Raw genomic sequence first — 18,971 nt, 5'->3', positions numbered from 1 at the left:
TCAGGGGCAGGGGGGTGGGGGCGCCTGGCGGCGGCTGTGGCCCCGGGCATATAGGAGGAAAGAAAACTAAAACCCGAGGTTTAAGACAAGAATAGGGAGGGATCCTTAAAGCCACCGCTACAGGCAAAACAGACCATCACTAAAACCAAAGCAGGATAATGAAAAAAGGAACAAGACAACCTCCCCCCACCCCTCCCTCTTCCCTGGCTTAACACCATCTCCACCTCCCTCCCCTGCCCCCAGAGTGGGACAGGGATGGGGGGCGGGAAGAGGGAGTTAATCACGCACCGCTTTATTGATATCAACGGTTTAACTGCTGCACCTACAGCAGCAGCCATGACTGTAGCCTTTTCTTGTTCTAACATTCGCTCGGCAGCTTCCAGCAGTTGCCCTGTACTAGATCCTTTTGGCAGCACACTAAGGGCTCTCTTAGTTTTTTCATTAGCATTATTAAAGGCAAGCATGTCTAAAAACTTTGCTTTCATGTCATCATCCAGATCAGGGTGAGCCATAATTGCGGTGTGCAACCGATCAATAAATTTCCCATATGGTTCTGTGGGACCTTGCCTTACTGACGTAAAGGCAGGTCCGGACTTTTCATTGTACACCCTAGCAAGCGCTCTATAAGCCAAATCTTGGCCCAGTTGTAACACTTCAGTAGCAAATTACGCTTGCCAATCAGATCTTGTGTAGGGTCCCGCTCCCATCAGCATTTGAGTTTGCACCCCAAATAATGGATCACCCTGTTGTCGAGGCGTTGCAGGTGCCCTATCACAAGCAGTCTGCCAGTGCTGAAAAAACTGCAGCTGCTGTGACGGTAGCAAAAGCATCTGGACAATCATTCTAATATCATAAGGAGTTAAAAACTGTGACAAAAAAAATATGCTGCAACACAGATTGAGTATATGATGATTTTAGCCCATACTGAGTAACTGCACTTTTAGCTTCCTTCAATATTTTCCAGTCTAATGCTTGCCACACACTTCTCCCAGTATTATTGGTCACAACTGGAAATGCCATGGGAAAAGGCTCTCCTTCTATCAAAGCATCTTGAATCACCTCTTTCCACCGCACTATTGGATTCAAATCCCCAGCCCCTCCCGCCAGCGTCCCTTGGAAAGGTGCAAAAAGACTGATCTCACCCGATGTTCCATTTGGAACGAATAGGTTGGACGCTGGCAGGTCTCGATGTGGCACAGGCGAAGGAGTTTACAAGTTTCCCAGCGACGCTTCTAGGCGAACCTCTAGGGCTTCTAGCCTTTTTAGTGTCTCTTGCAGCTGTGCATCCTTCAAGCCGGATGAATGTTCATCCCCCTCTTCCTCACGCCATGGTGGCAGGGAAGAAGGTGGTAACGGGGGATAAACCGGAGCTGTTGGCGCCAGTGAAAAGACTCGTGACTCTGAGCCTGCACTGGCGCAGTGTGGCGGGGTGCCTGGCGGTGGTACATCTGATGGTGGTGAAAAGTCTTTGGCAGTTTTTCCCTCTGGTGCCCATATATCTATAGTTATAGGGGCTGTGGCTGCATTTCCTGGAGTCCTTGCTGGGGCTCGAGCCCCCCCACCCTCAGCACGGGCCGGGGCGGCGGCAGGGCTCGTTAAACCCGAGAACAGCATGCTAGCAGCGGAGGTGGACCCTTTGGCTGGAGTTAAGGCCGCAAGAGCAGATGTGGCAACTGAATGCTTGGCTTTCATGCTTATCAATGTTTCGTTAATTAGCCTCCACACGGTGGAGAGTTTGCTCGCCTCCTTTGATCCTTTATTTTTTCATCCCACAGCTCTTTTCCTATCTTTTCCAATGTCGGGAGTTCAAAAGCAGCATCAACTGTGGAGATTAATTCCCTTTTCTTTGCCCACTGCAGCAAAGCTTCTAGGATGGCCTAGTCATAAATCAGTCCTCTCATAGAGAGCATATGTTGGAGGAGCTTAACCACTGCTGACTCCTCTTTGGTCAGTGTGGACCCCATCTCCTCCCCGGCCGCTCGCCTGGCCAAGACGAGATTCCCTCTGTACCTTTTGTACCTTTTTGCGCTATAGCGACTTCCCGAGTGCCGGGGCAGCACTCGCCTTCGACCGGCTTCCGCCCCCTCTTCTTTTCCTATTTCGGTTCCGTCGGGATGTCCAACGCCAATCTGAGGGTCCCTGTTCGGGCGCCACCTGTTGACGTGGAAGTAACGGACACTGCTGACGACCAATATGATCAAGCAAATGCCAATTTATTGTTGATACATCCCGGTTAACATAGCCCTTCTAATTCCGTATCATGCGCAAGCTCTCTACTAATTGGTTAACTATATCATGCACGCGCTCCTAGCTAAAATATGATTCGTTAAGTCTCTATGTTCACGCGCACGGCTCTCTCCACCTGCACCCTGCTTCACGTTCAGCCCCCAGTCACGTATGCCAGCTGTTTTCCTTCTTCTCAAGGTTGCTTTGTTTACTTTCTCACAGGAAGCTTCATTACTTTCTCACAGGCGGCCTCATTATTTTCTCACAGGTGGCTTCAGTACTTTCTTACAGGCAGCTTCAGTACTTTCTCACAAGCGGCTTCAGTGATGTCCTTGAGGCCTGCTGCTCACAAACATAACAATTCCATTTGGTCTGGATTGTTCACTAAGTGCCCCTGGTACTCCAGGTATCCAACAGTGTCCTTATCAGTCTGGGCCGATTCATGTCCTTGTTAACCACCCGTTTTCCTTGAGCAAGGAGATTTATGTGATGGATGCCATCCTATTTTCGAATCCTTGCTCCTCTTAGTCACTCCCTCGAGATAATGTGAGACTGTTTCTCACTCCTCATGAAAACAGACTTCCCCCTTCCACTAATTGCTTCTTCAAACTATATGGTTAGAAAGTCACTGGTTTTATACCCTTTGTCTTCATGAGCCCCCCCCTCCTTTCGCAGTCCTGCATGCTGTGTTTACATAGCCGGATGCCTGTGGCCGACCTTGCATACTTTATGTAAATTTCCATTGTTCTGACAAGGTTTGATGAACAAACAGCTCACAGGTTATCACAATCCCCCCTTTTTCTTTTCACCATTTTGTTCATCAAATCGCTTAAGCGCCTGCTGGCTCAAAATGAAGGTCTCCTCCACCTCCGGTATTCCTCCCAAAGGTTCATGCTTGGCTCTCATAAGCATCAAATGAGCTGTTTCTAATCTGTTTTTTACAATTGTAACTACTCTATTGAATATACAGGGTCCAAAAGTTAATACCAATATCAATATAATCAAGGGTCCTGCAATGGTAGATAGTAATGTGGTAAGCCAAGGAGAGTAGTTAAACCAGGACTCGTACCAGCTTTGTTGTGTTTCTTGTTCTCGTTTTCGTTTTTCTAGGCCTTCCCGAAGTTTTGTCATAGTATCCCTTACAACCCCTGTGTGATCAGCATAAACACATGTCGTAGTTCAGCCCCGATCGGGACCAGACTATGCAGTCTCTCTCTCGCTCCCCCCACCCTCTGAGAGAATAGGGGGAGATGATATAAGAAAAAACGGCTCAAGGTTTGAGATAAGGACAGGGAGAAATCCTTAAAGTTACCGTCACGGGCAAAACAGACTCAACTTGGGGAAAACTATTCATTTATTACTACAAACAGCAGGAGAATGAGACAGGGAACAAGATAACCTCCCCCCACCCCTCCCTCTTCCCGGGCTTAACATTATCTCTACTACCTCCCCTCCCGAGCGGCACGGGGTGGGGGGAAAGGGAATGGGGGTTGCGGTCAGTTCATCACGCGTTGTTTTACGCTGCTACTTCATCGTCGGGAGAAGAACTCCTCACATTCCTCCTCTGCTCCAGCGTGGGGTCCCTCCCACGGGCCACAGTCCTTCGTGAAACTGCTCCGGCGTGGGTCATCTCTTCCACGGGGTGCAGTCCCTCCAGAACAGCTGTCCCAGCGGGCCCTCCACGGGCCACAGCCTCCTTCAGGCCTCCACCTGCTCCGGTGTGGGGTCCTCTACGGGCTGCAGGTGGATCTCTGCCCCTCCGTGGACCTCCATGGACTGCAGGGGGACAACCCGCTCCACCATGGTCTTCACCACGAGTTGCAGAGGAATCTTGGCCAGGAGCCATGTTACTCCTCCCCCTCCTTCTTCACTGACCTTGGCGTCTGCAGCCGTTCCTCACAACAGGCTGGCAGACGCCTCTCAGGATCCTTTTTACATCTTATTCACTTCTCATCTCCTCTCCACTTCTTGCAGCCAGGCCGGGCCGAGTTGGGCCCAGTCGGCTGCCCAGCGGGAGGCCAGAGGGTGAGGCCTGCAAGGCCCACAAGGCTCGCGCCTCCCCCTCTCTGCCCCCTGCTCAGCTGTTTCACATCTTCTCCCTTTTTTTTTCTGTTTTCCCCTTCTTAAATACGTTATCGCAGAGGCGTTATCACGGGACATTCTGCTACCAATTGGCTCGGCCTTGGCCAGCAGTGGGTCCGCCCTAGGCCCGGCCAAGTCCGCTAAACAAAGGGGAGCAACTTCTAGCAGTTTCCTACAGAAGCTACCACCTTAGGCCCCCCCTCACTAACAAAACCAGAACAATCATATATAATGAAAATTACAATTACAACTACAATTCTGATTTCAATATAGTCCTTACGTATCCATGTATTTTTCAGGTCTCCAAGTGTCGTTCTTCTGCAAAAAAAAAGGTTAACAAGCGAAGCGTCTCCGCCTTACCAATACATATTCATTGCTCATTCAATTTATTAGTCTCTCTTTTTCTTCGCAGTTTTAGTTTCAAGGTATTCGGGTCTCCAGAGCTCTCCCACTGCTCCTCGGAGATGGGTCCTTTTACCCGGCTGGCATGGGTCCACCCCCGTTCAGCAGTCCGGATGGCGGTTTCTGTAGTAAGTAAAACAAGATAAGGCCCTTCCCAGCGGGGAGTTAGTTAGTACTCCTTCCATGACCTAATTAAAACGTTATCTCCAGGTTGTATATTGTGTATTGCAATGTCCAATGGAGGCCTTTGTACTGCTAAGCCTTTATCTCGCAATTGTTTCCTCATAGACATGAGTTGGATTATGTACTGTTTCAGTTGTAAATTTTCAGCCTGGGGATGATCTTGGGGAACCTCCAAATCATAAGGCATTCCATATAACATTTCGAAAGGGGAGATTCCCACATCCGTGCGAGGTTGGATTCTAATATTTAATAAGGCTAAGGGAAGGCATTTCACCCAAGATAATTTGGTCTCCATCATTAATTTGGTCAGTTGTTTCTTTATCTCACCGTTTACCCACTCTATTTTTCCCCAAACTCTGTGGGTGTCAGGGTGTATGATATTCTCTCTTGGTCCCCAAAGCAGTAAAAACTTCTTTTATGATTTTTGAAGCAAAATGTGGTCCCCTATCAGAGTCAATAGTTTCAATAGAGCCATACCTAGATATCACATTTTCAAGCAATAGTTTTGTCACCGTTTGGGCAGTGGCCCTGACTGTTGGAAATGCTTCTACAAAGTGTGTTAAATGATCTATTATTACCAACAAATATCTATACCTGCCTACTTTCGGTAGTTCGGTGAAGTCTATCTGAATTTTGGCGAAGGGTCGGTGAGCCAAATCTCTTCCCCCTAATGGTCTTTCTCTTAATTGGTGCTTGTTTACTTTTTGGCAAATTAGGCTGTCGTAGTTCAGCCCCGATCGGACCAGACTACGCAGTCTCTCTCTCACTCCCCCCACACTCCGAGAGAACAGGGAGAGAAAATATAAGGAAAAATGGCTCGAGGTTTGAGATAAGGACAGGGAGAAATCCTTAAAGTTACCGTCACGGGCAAAACAGACTCGACTTGGGGAAAACTATTCATTTATTACTACAAACAGCAGGAGAATGAGACAGAGAACAAGATAACCTTCCTCCACCCCTCCCTCTTCCCAAGCTTAACATTATCTCTACTACCTTCCCCTCCCGAGCGGCACAGGGGGGAAGAGGGAATGGGGGTTGCAGTCAGTTCATCACATGTTGTTTCACGCCGCGGCTTCATGGTTGGGGGAAGAACTCCTCACATTCCTCCCCTGCTCCATCATGGGGTCCCACCCCGACGCCACAGTCCTTCGTGGAACTGCTCCGGCGTGGGTCATCTCTTCCACGGGTGCAGTCCCTCTAGAACAGCTGTCCCAGCGGGCCCTCCATGGGCCACAGCTGCCTTCAGGCATCCACCTCCCCCAGTACTGGGTCCTTCACGGGCTCCAAGTGGATCTCTGCTCCTCCGTGGACCTCCATGGGCTGCAGGGGGACAACCTGCTCCACCATGGTCGTCACCACAGGCTGCAGGGGAATCTTGGCCAGGAGCAACATTACTCCTCCCCCTCCTTCTTCACTGACCTTGGCGTCTGCAGCCGTTCCTCACAACAGGCTGGTAGATGTCTCTCAGGATCTTTTTTTACATCATCTTATTCACTTCTCATCTCCTTTCCACTTCTTGCAGCCGGGCTGGACTGAGTCGGGCCCAGTCGGCCGCCTGGCGAGAGGCCAGAGGGTGAGGCCTGCAAGGCCCATGAGGCCTGCGCCTCCCCCTCTGCGCCTCTGCCCCTGCTCAGCTTCTTCACATCTTCTCTTCTCTCTCTTTTTTTTTCTGTTTTCCCCTTCTTAAATACGTTATCGCAGAGGCGTTATCACGGGACATTCTGCTACCAATCGGCTCGGCCTTGGCCAGCAGCAGGTCCGCCCTAGGACCGGCCGAGTCCACTGAACAAAGGGGAGCGACTTCTAGCAGTTTCCTACAGAAGCTACCACCTTAGGCCCCCCCTCACTAACAAAACCACGACATAGGCAATCTCCATATTTTATGGCAAATTGATCTACTAGTGCTTGAACCCCCCAGTGGGTGTTTTCATGGTACTTGCGAATGATTCTTATAGCCATAGTTTTTGAAATGACCTCTCGTCCATCAGGAAGTTCCCATTCTCCAGATTTGACTTCCCTTGCCCCCATTCGGACTAACTTGTCTTTCTCCTGCACAGTGAAGCTGTACAGGTGGTACTTTTCCCCATGCACACAACAAAATTGATAATTAGGATTCGCACAGCTACAATGAAGTGTGCTCTTCCAACAGTCCTTGCAAGGAAACTTTCTATCTTTCTTTTCCTTGAAGATCATTAAAGCTGCTCGTTTTGCTTCTTGATCTGCTAGATTGTTTCCCCTTGCCAGTGGAGTTAATCCCCGCTGATGCCCTTTTAAATGGACCACTGCTATTCCTACCGGCCTCCGTAAAGCCTGCAAAATTTCAATTATTAACTCCTGGTGAACCAATCCCTTTCCCTGGGAATTTATTAAGCCTCTTTCTTCCCAAATTTTCCCAAATGTATGCACTATTCCAAAGGCATATTTGGAATCCGTATAGATGGTGCCGATTTTTCCTTCTAATAATTGTAAAGCTCTTAAAACCGCGTATAACTCGCATGCTTGAGCTGACCAACTGGGACTCAGGGGCCCTGATTCCATTACCTTAAATGTTTTTCCATTAATTATCGCATATCCTGATTTTCTTTTCCCTTCCACTACCCGGGAAGATCCATCTACAAAAAGTTTTTCCCCATCCTCTAGCTCTTCTTCCTCCAAATCTGGTCTAATTTTGGCTTGTTCTTCAATAGTATGTAAACAATCATGAGTGTCCTGGTTCTGGCCAGGATAGAGTTAATATTTACCTGAGCTGGGTGGGGAACTGAAGCTGGTAGCCCCTATGGCTGGGATAGTTAACTAATTAGCTAACAGCTGGGGTTAATTTACCCAAATTAGCCAAAGGGCTATTCCATCCCATCTGACATCATGCTCAGTATATAAGTGAGGAGGGTGCTGAAGGGAGGTCCTCCTAGTTGGAAGAGACTGGATGTAGAGATCTGTTGTGAGCTATTATACTGTATTTGTGTTCCATCACTCTATTGTTTTCTTCTGTCATTACTGTTAAATTTACTTTTTGTTCAAATCTCAACCCGCGTGTTTGGTTTTTTTTTTTTTTCCTGGTTTTCTTTTGTTTGTCAAATCTCCTCCTATTCTCTCGGAGAGTCGGGGGAGTGAGAGAGAGACTGCGTAGTCTGGTCCCCGTTGGGGCTGAACTACGACAATGAGTTATTTCTTCTAATGGTTCCCCATACAGGAACTGTGCTGGGTTTTGTAATCCAGTAACCTCAAGCTCAAGCTTAGGTGAAGATATCAAAATACCTTCATATTTCAGGAGCCTAGCATCGGTAATCCATTTTTCAGCTTTTTGTTGTAAAATCCCTCTAATATTATGGGGTGATAACACCTTCAATTCTCTCCCAAAGGTAATTTTATGTGCTTCCTCTACTAGCAAAGCTGCCGCTACAATAGCCTGTAGGCAGATAGGCCACCCTCTGCTTACGGGGTCTAATAGTTTAGAAAGATATCCTACAGGTTTTCTTTTTCCTGCCCATTCCTGCACTAACACCCCATATGCTGTGCCCTCATCCACATTAATAAATAGATAGAATGGTTTCTTTACGTTGGGGCAAACTTAGAACAGGGGCATTCACCAGGTCTGTTTTTAAAGAATCTAATTGCTTCTCATCATCCTCAGACCACTTCAAAAGACCATCCTTAGTTATTTTTGCATACAGGAATTTCACCTTTTTACTATAATCTTCAATCCACTGTCTACAGTATCCCAAAAGACCCAGCAACTGTCTAATTTGTCTCTTAGTTTTTGGAGCCGGCAATGACAGTATGCCTTGCACCCTTTCTGGATCTAACCTCTTGGTTCCTTTACTTAGTCTATGACCGAGATATTTTACTTCCTTCTCAACAAACTGCAGTTTCGATTTTGAGACCTTTAGTCCCTGTAAGCTTAAGAAATTTAGCAACCTAATACTGTCTTTTCTAACCGCTTTTTCGTCGCTGCCAGCCAATAATAAATCATCCACATATTGGACGAGGGTTACCCCCTCCCCTAGTTCGAATTCCTGTAGTATTTGTTCTAATGCTTGCCCAAACAAATTGGGAGATTCCGTGAAGCCCTGGGGTAAAACCGTCCACCGTAATTGCTGTCTTCTGTGAGTGTCCGGATCTTCCCACTCAAAGGCAAAATAATCCCTGCATTCTTTCTTTAAGGGGCATGCCCAAAATGCGTCCTTTAAATCAATTACACTATACCACTGATCACTGGGGCCCAACTGGCTTAAAAGTGTATGGGGGCTTGCTACTACTGGAAACCTGGTCACTGTTCGTTTATTAATTTCCCGCAAATCATGCACTAATCTGTATGTCCCATCGGGCTTCTTTACGGGCAGGATGGGAGTATTGAAAGGGGACATACAGGGTTCCAATATTCCCTTCTCGATTAGTCTCTGAATTTCGGGTTTTAATCCCTGTTTCCCTTCCATCGATAAGGAATATTGTTTTACTCTCACTGGTATCTCCGGATTTCTTATTGTTACCGAAAAAGGTTCAATATCTAATTTTCCGATGGTTTCTGGAGTATACCATGCCTCAGGGTTTATTTTCTCCTCATCGGCTGTCTGTAAAGGACACGATTTTATTCTTAGCTCATCTTTTACAACTTCTAAATTAATCCCTAATTCTATCATTAAATCTCTACCCAACAAGTTGTAGTCTGCCTCTGGCACTAGCAGCAGAGACCCTTCCCCTAATTTAGAATCACTTTCCAGGACTACTTTCTTTATGACGGGAACCCTAAAGGGCTCCCCTTTTGCTCCAATTACTTCTACTTTCTCCGAGGATATCTCACACCCTCGGGGTAGTTTTTGAACAGTGGATCTCTCTGCTCCAGAGTCCACTAGGAACTCTATTTCTTGTTGCTGGGGACCTACTTTTAATTTTATCAAGGGCTCAGTTTTCTCACGGGTCCCCAGCAGATAGAGCCCCTGGCCCCTCTAATCTTCTTTAAACATTCTCTCATCCATCATCCTCTTCCTACAATCCTTCTTAATATGTCCCGTCTTCCCACAATAGAAACAGCTCCTCGTTTCCTTCTCCCTTCCCTGGTCCCTACTTTCCAGAGGGTGCCGATGGGTTAAGGTTCGTATTCCGGTTTTTTTTTTTGTTTTTGTTTTTTTTAGGGGATGGGGGGGGAAGGGGGCGCAGTTCGTAGACGTCCTCCCCCTTCCCCGTGGGGCAGCCGGCGCCCGGGGCGGCGCGGCGCCGTGGGGCAGTTAAGCATCCAGGCGCGGCAGACGGGGTATGGGGGGGTGCCCTCCCGGCGCTTTTTGCGGCGCTGCTGAGCCAAGCGGCTCCGGGCTCTTTCCCTGCCTTCTCCTCCAGCGGCTCCCGCTGTATTTACAGAATCATTACTGACGGGTATACAAAAGGAAGCACCCGTATCAACCCGAAATTTCACTCCCTTTTCCTGCCTCCCCCCCAGCTTAATTTTCTCACGTCCTCTGAGTTAAGTGGGACTACTCTATCTTCCTCAGGGGAACTTGGACATACCCTGGCGCCACCGGTGGGGGGCGGGGGCGCCAAAGGCTGCGGAGGGGGGGGTGGTGCCTAGCCCCTTCCTTCTCCTTTAAAGGATATAGATTCACTCTGGTCTCTGACCCAATCCATAAATGGGCATATTCACTTTCTTCCAAATTAAAAGGTTTACATAGATGTTTAGGGCCTGGCAAATCCAATCTTCAAAGGACCCAAATACAGGCCAATATAGATGGTCCCCTCTAATTTGTTTACCACCCCAAACTTCCATGCAATAGTGAATCATTTTTACTTTATCCTTACCCCTCCTTGAAGGGTAATCATCCCAATATTTAATTATTATCCCTAACGGACTATTCGGTGGTATCTGCGGGAGCCTCACCTGGACCCCAGACCCACCCAAGGGATCAGAGGGCTTGCTTTTCCTCTGTCCCATCTTCCGAAGCGCCTTCTCACACACACACACTTGTTTAGTGAAAGGAGACCCCCTTGCTTTCTAGCCGACCTCAAACAAGTCTGGGAGGCTAGGGGCGGTTGGATCAACCTTTCACCTACCACAGCACAGTTAAGACCGAGTGATCACACACTCACCATGCTTCGGGATACCCAACCCCAACCGAACGGATAACCGGCCTATACTCACGCATCCTGCGTCTTCGTCCGGGGCTTCGTGCACAAAGATTATGGGGTTGACCGGTTTTTATTTGCTTACTGTCTAATTTTGAGGTCTAATTTTGAGGTTCGTCGGTAAAGGATTTAGCATAGAAACACCCTGACAAGGGCCGCTTATTCAGCGGGGCGCCTCCCCTGCCAAGGACCTCAGGCCAGATTGCCTTTATCCGAGTCACGGCACCAAAATTGTTATAGTTTATCTGTCCTCTTTGTCCAATTAAATGACAGAGATTGGCCAATTAAAATTTTGGTTTATTAAAGCAAGCGACCAGTAAGCAAAACAGCACTGGGCGGCCGGGGAGTCTTCTGCTCTGCCAAAGGCACGCGCCGAGGTAGCAAACCGTCCCATTCTTATACAGTAAAACAATGAATATTTCGTTGATGCTTATACATATTCATTACCTAAACCCGCCTACTCTCGCTTTGTATGTTAATTAGCTTATCAGTCCTTCGCGCTTGCGCAAATTCTCCCAGGAATTGTGGGCGAGGGTCTTGGGGGTCTTTTGGGAGGAAGGCCGTAGGTCTTCTTCATGGTGTACTTTTCACCTTTGCCTGGAATGTGCTGATCCTACAAGTTGGCAGTGTCCTTATCAGTCTGGGCCGATTCATGTCCTTGTTAACCACCCGTTTTCCTTGAGCAAGGAGATTTATGTGATGGATGCCATCCTATTTTCGAATCCTTGCTCCTCTTAGTCACTCCCTCGAGATAATGTGAGACTGTTTCTCACTCCTCATGAAAACAGACTTCCCCCTTCCACTAATTGCTTCTTCAAACTATATGGTTAGAAAGTTACTGGTTTTATACCCTTTGTCTTCATGAGCCCCCCCCTCCTTTCGCAGTCCTGCATGCTGTGTTTACATAGCCGGATGCCTGTGGCCGACCTTGCATACTTTATGTAAATTTCCATTGTTCTGACAAGGTTTGATGAACAAACAGTTCACAGTTTATCACAGCTAGCTTCTGTGCGGGTCACAGAGTTTTCTGGCTGCTCTTCTTATGTCTTTATTTTGCTGAGCTTGGGAACACTTGCACTTCTAGATAAAGACAAGGACATGCAGGTAGTATAATCACCAAGTGGGAGCTGCCTGCAGGCTCCTCTGTTACAATGAGCTGGCTGACTTTCTCTTGCAGCCAAGTGATTTTTTAGAAGCCCGTGTCTACTCAGGTTAACTGTTATGCAAATGTACAGGTTTTGACTGGGATACAGTTAATTTTCTTAATAGTAGCTAGTATGGGGCTATGTTTTGGATTTATGATGAAAACAGTGTTGATAACACAGGGATGTTTTAGTTACTGCTGAGCAGTGCTTACACAGAGTCAAGGCCTTTTCTGCTCCTCACACCATCCCACCAGCAAGTAGGCTGGGAGTGAACACGATCTTGGGAGGGGACACAGTTGGGATAGCTGACCCCAGCTGACTAAAGGTATATTCCATACCATATGACATCATGCTCAGCATATAAAGCTGAGGGAAGAAGGAGGAAGGGAGGACATTAGGAGTTGTGACATTTGTCTTCTTAAGTAAATGTTACATGTTATGGAGCCCTGCTTTCCTAGAGACGGTTGAACATCTGCCTGCTGATGGGAAGTAATGAACGAATTTCTTATTTTGCTTTTCTTGTGTGCACTGCTTTTGCTTTACCTATTAAACTGTCTTTATCTCAACCCACAAGTTTTCTCACTTTTACCCTTCCCACTGTGTTGGAAGTGACCGAGCAGCTGTGTGGGGCTTAGTTGCCAGCTGAGGTGAAACCACAACAGTCCTTTTTGGCACCCAATGTGGGGCCCAAAGGGTTTGAGATAATGACATATTTGATTGGAATATGTTAGATCAAATGTATAGCTGTTATAGCTGTTTAGCTATTAATTGGCAGACTCCTGTGCTTGCCATGGAGCTTGCTTGCCTTAAAGTATATTAGAGTCTAGTTCTTGTTAGGGGCTGCCGTTTTCTTTTTCTGATAAGCTGACATGTCACCTGATAGAAGGGTGCCTTGCCTACCCCAAGGAAAACCAGCAGCTTCTAGCACTGTACTAGGGCTTGGCTTGTGCCTTTTGAGCCACAATTCAGTACTATCGTGGGACCATGGTTAAGACAGGGATCCAAACCACCTGAGAATGCTGTGATTGAGATTGAGATACAAACTACATCTGAGGACATGATAGTTTAGAGAGGGACCCAAACAACAACTATAGTAATTGCCCCGGTAGTGAAAAAGAAACAGTAGACAATGAGGTCAATGGGTCCCTATCATTGATTAGTAAGGGAGGAGGAGGAGGAAGGATCTGATCAGGAAGCCAGTCCTGGTGTGGAGATTTGTTGTAAACTGTTGAACTGTATTTGTATTCCATTGCTGGAAGAGAGAGAGAGAGAGAGAGAGAGAGAGAGAGAGAGAGAGAGAGACTGTGACTGTGACTGTGACTGTGTAGTCTGGTCCTGACCTGGCCTGAACTATGACAGTTATTTTGGTGCCCAACGTGGGGCTCAAAGGGTTGAGATAACCACAGATTTGACTTTTTTTTTTTTTGCTTTAAACAAATTGGTTTATACTCACTTATTGTATTGGTTGTTAGTTATTGGTTATGATGCTGCAGTGGTTAGTTATGTTGTTGTGTTGTCTACACTCCTATATGTACTCTGTGTTCCTGGTGGTGGTGTTTATCACCTCAGGGAAAATGATGAGAATTATCCTTCTGTTATGCTATGCCATATCCATCTATGACATGGTGACATCAATGGCCTTAGAGATAAATTGGTATTCCTATGTGGACAGCTTCCCGAATTCTTTCACTTCCAGAATAGTTAAACCACTTTTTGAGAACTCTGAAGATCTGGGGGATGTTCAAGCCACTCTGATGTTGTTGTTATGTGTCTTGAATGTGTGCCAAGTCTTGTCTAGGGCTGCAAAACCACTTTGTGGGAATCTCCTCCCAAGACTTACCTTAAGGAAAGATAGTCATACGCGGCATGGTATAAGGGAGAACAAACTGACCTGCAATGTAGGGACTCAAACTCCAGCAACAGGCATTGCAGCTGAATCAGAGGGTGAACCCGTGCTGGTATCAGTTACCCCTGTGTGCAAGAAGACTTGGAAGTGGAAGTCAGCTTGTTTAGTGAGGGATGAAGAAGCCCCTTCTAGGAGGGAGCAGGAGGAAGAAGAGGAAGGTTTATTTGCTTCATGCTGAGGAAGAACTCGGCAGGCAGGCTCTTCCTCAGAGGAAGAACTCCTAAAGGAGACAGTAAGCACCCGATCTCTATCCCTGAGCAAGCCGCGAGACATGCGAAAGGATTTTAGCTGTAATCCTGGGGAGCACATTTTCAGCTGACTGCTGTGGTGCTGGGATAATGGGGCCAATAGCTTGGAATTAGAGGGCAGAGAAGCTAGGCAACTGGGCTCCATTTCTAGAGAAGCAAGCATTGACAAAGCAGTTGGAAAAGGGACACAAGCCCTCAGCCTCTGGAGGTGGCTCCTGTCAGGTGTGGAGGAGAGGTATCCTTTCAAGAAGGATGTAATATGTCACCCAAGGCAAGTGGGCCACCATGGAGAGGGGTATCCAGTACCTGAGGGAACTGGCTGTGCTGGAGGTCATTTATGATGACCTGGACAATGATCAGTTACCTAAGGATCCAGATCAAGTCAGGTGTACATGACAAATGTGGCAGAAGCTTGTTCGAAGTGCACTGTCATCATATGCCAACTCATTGGCAGTTATGACCTGGAAAGATGGAGAGGAAGAAACAGTGGATGAACTGGCTGGCTGACTCCGGCAGTACGAGGAAAGCCTGTACTCCTCTATACGGGCCTGCATCTCGGCTGTGGAGAAATTGTCCCAGAAGTTCCAACAATTCAAAGCAGATACGTCCCATTCCTCACCGGTACAGGCCAATATTAGCTATTAGGAGTAAATGTTTCCCTGCTCAAGAGAGATGGTATACGTGGCGGGGTACCCTGTGGTTTACCTTGAGTGACCAAGGAGAGGACATGAGGGAGTGGGATGGGAAGCCTACCTCTGCCCTAGAGGCACAGGTACGTGAGTTGCATGGAAACACCATTGCAAATAGAAGTTCTCCCTGGAAAATTGCTGCACCAGTCTCCAATAGGCAGAGTAGAAGGAATAACCTTAGTTCTGACCCTCTTGAAGGGACCTCTGATGCATATTTAAAAGAAATGAACAATGAATACTGTGGCCAGGACTAGAGAGGCCCTGCCTCCAGCCAGGTGGAGGAGAGGGACAACAGAGTTTATTGGACTGTGTGGATCTGATGGCTTGGCGTGTCAGACCCACAAGAGTATAAAGCTCTAGTGGATACTGGTGCACAGTGTACCTTGATGCCATCAAGATATAATGGGGCAGAACCCATTTGTATTTCTGGAGTGACAGGAGGATCCCAACAGCTGTCTGTATTGGAGGCTGAAGTGAGCCTGACAGGGAATGAGTGGCAAAAGCACCCCATAGTGACTGGCCCAGATGCTCCATGCATTCTTGGTATAGATTACCTCAGAAGGGGATATTTCAAGGAACCAAAAGGGTACCAGTGGGCTTTGGGTGTAGGTGCTTTGGAGATGGTGGAAATTATACAGTTGTCCACCTTGCCTGGTCTCTTGGAGGATCCTTCTGTTGTGGGGTTGATGAAGGTTGAAGAACAACAGGTGCCAATTGCTACCACAACTGTGCACCAGCGGCAGTGTTGCACCAACCGAGACTTCTACCTGGAGTCCCTGGCAGAAAGCACCAAGGGAAACCCATGGTCGACCCCTTGGGTTTTGGAGCTGGGCATATAGAGGACCCAAGGCCCACTATACTCCAACTGAAAAAGAAATACTGGCAGCATATGAAGGAGTTGGAGCTGCTTCAGAAATGGTTGGTACTGAAGCACAGCTCCTCCTGGCACCCCGACTGCCAGTGCTGGGCTGGACGTTCAAAGGAAGGGTCCCCTCTGCGCATCATGCAACGGATGCTACATGGAGCAAGTGGGTTGCACTGCTCGCATAGCAGGCTTGAATAGGAAACCCCAATTGCCCAGGGATATTAGAAGTAATTACAGACTGGCCAGAAGGCAAAGATTTTGGAAAGACACCAGAGGAAGAGGTGATGCGTGCTGAAGAGGCCCCACCATATAACAAAGTCCCAGAAAATGAGAAGCAGTATGCCCTATTTACTGATGGGTCCTGTTGTATTGTAGGAAAGCACAGAAAGTGGAAAGCTGCTGTGTGGAGTCCTACACGATGAGTTGCAGAAGCTGCTGAAGGCCAAGGTGAATCGAGTCAGTTTGCAGAGGTGAAAGCCATCCAGCTGGCTTTAGACATTGCTGAATGGGAAAAATGGCCTGTGCTCTATCTCTACACTGACTCATGGATGGTGGCAAATACCCTGTAGGGGGTGGTTAAAGCAATGGAAGCAGAGCAACTGGCAGCATAGGGGCAAACCTATCTGGGCTGCCACTTTGTGGCAAGATATTGCTGCCTGGTTAGAGAAGCTGGTTGTAAAAGTACGTCACGTAGATGCCCACGTACCCGGGAGTTGGGCCACTGAAGAACATAGAAACAACCAGCAAGTGGATCAAGCTGCTAAAATTGAAGTGGGTCAGGTGGATCTGGAGTGGCAGCATAAGGGTGAACTATTTTTAGCTTGGTGGGCCCATGATACCTCAGGCCATCAGGGAAGAGATGCAACATACAAATGGGCTCATGATCGAGGTAGAAGGTTCAACCCAAATTGTAGAACTCGTGGTAGTGGTACGAGCTTTGTATAAGTGGAAAGATGAATCCCTCAATGTTGTCTCTGATTCTGCCTATGTGGTCAATGTAATACAGTGCACTCAACAGGCAATGTTAAGGGAAAATAATAATCCTTTGTTGTATGACCAGTTTCAACAGCTATTGTTGGTATTACATGTGCAGGATCATCCTTACTTTACTGTACATCTGAGAGCTCACACCTCGCTTCCAGGACCTGTCACAGAAGGTAACATGAGAGCAGATGCTCTCACTAATGTGGCCCTCGTTCCAAACACACTCATGCAAGCTAAGCTATCCCATGAGTTTTATCACCAAAACTCTACAGCTCTTCAGTGACAATTTAAGCTGACACAGGAACAAGCTTGGGCAATTGTGTGTTCCTGTAGCAGTTGCCAAAACACAATTATGCCACCTCTATGTGGGGTTAATCCGCGTGGTTTGTGCTCTCAAGAATTATGGCAATCTGATATAACTCATGTCCCGTTATTTGGCCGACACAAATATGTACATGTAGCTACTGACACTCATTCCAGCTTATTGTTTGCACATACAGGAGAATGTGCTGAAGATGTTTGCCAACACTGAACATCAGCATTTGCTTTCATGGGGGTTCCCACGTGTATTAAAACAGATAACGGGCCAGTGTATGCTTCTCACACAGTCCAAACCTTCCTTGCTCCTTGGGGCATCGAGCACGTTAGTGGTATCCCACATAGCCCCATTGGACAGGCCATCACTGAACGTGCCCATGGCACACTTAAGAATATGCTGTTAAAACAAGAAGGGGGAATGGAAGGGAAATCTGCAAATGAAAAGTTAGCTAAAGCAATGTATGTGCTCAATTTTCTAAATCATTGGAGTGACAATTCTTCCCCAATACAGAAACATTTTGGATCATCTACTGTACATGATGCCATTAGAGGGCAAGCTCCGGTGATGGTTAAGAATCTGGAAACAGATAATTGGGAAGGACCATTTCTTCTTATGACGTGGGGGAAAGGATATGCTTGTGTCTCTACAGGAGCAGTGAACAAGTGGATCCCTGCATGATGGGTACGACCAGCGCTCCAAGCTGCCTTGCGTTCATCAGACTGTTAACAAGCTGTGTGGCAGCTCCATGGACATCAGTCACATAAAGAACAAACATGTGAGTAACTAAGGCTAATGCTACAGGACAGAACACCATTTGTCTGTCTGTATCATCTGCAAACATGTTTGGTCGGCCTGCCAGATAATGGTAGGACGGCAACTCCGTGTAAAACAACAGCAGCCGCAAGTGCCGAGTGCTGAAGCACAAGAGATAGAACTTTTAGGATCAGTAAAGATGGACTTACGTCTATTTTTTTAACTATTCAGAATCTAATGTTACCAGAGGGGTAGTGATTGTGAATGCTTCATACATTGCAATGACACAGTGTGGTGTAATCATGTGAGCACTAACATATCAAAATCCAGCAATACTCCAGTGGCCTCCCTGATGGTGTGTTTTTCATATGTGGAGACAGTGCATGGGCAGGGATACCCTCCCATATAAAAGGGAGCCCCTGAACCATAGAGAACCTTAGGGATGTTTATATCCAATAATATAATGAATTTACAGCATATAAGACCTAAACGAAGCACACATAGCTTTGAATCTGACTGCCAAGACAATATAGAGTTTTGGAAACCAAGTGAAATTATTGCTGCTTCAATCTTTGCACGTGGTGTGGCAAGTGCCCAGGCATTAGCTATGCTAAATAAATTGGGCTGTTGGCTTGCTAAGCAAATAAATACAACTGCATCAGCACTATCAACGCTGTTAACTGATGTAGATTCTATACACTACGCTGCTTTACAAAACAGAACCGCTGTTAGCCTGCAGAGCTTGACAGGCCTTGTTGCATGCGCTGGCCATACTTACAGCAACGTCTAGTCAGTAGTCTTCTACTGAATCTGCTGAGGGTATAAACAGAGGTGGCTCGGAGTGGAAGAGACAGAAAAGACCCAGAGCACACTCTATGAACAACGGGATGCCCTGAAGGTGCTGCACCTACCTCCCTTCTCTGTTCTGACCCCATTAATCATCATCCTCCTGCTCGGCGGTGTCTTTGGCTTAGTCAGATTGGTAACAGAATAGATCAGCAATAGATTTTTATTATTAGTACAAAGTCATTGTTGTCAGGATTTTGATAGGCTTTGCT

The sequence above is a fragment of the Chlamydotis macqueenii genome, chromosome W (genome assembly GCF_036417535.1).
Source record: "Chlamydotis macqueenii isolate bChlMac1 chromosome W, bChlMac1.mat, whole genome shotgun sequence".
Taxonomy (NCBI): Eukaryota; Metazoa; Chordata; class Aves; order Otidiformes; family Otididae; genus Chlamydotis; species Chlamydotis macqueenii.
This window is presented reverse-complemented; position numbering follows the sequence as displayed.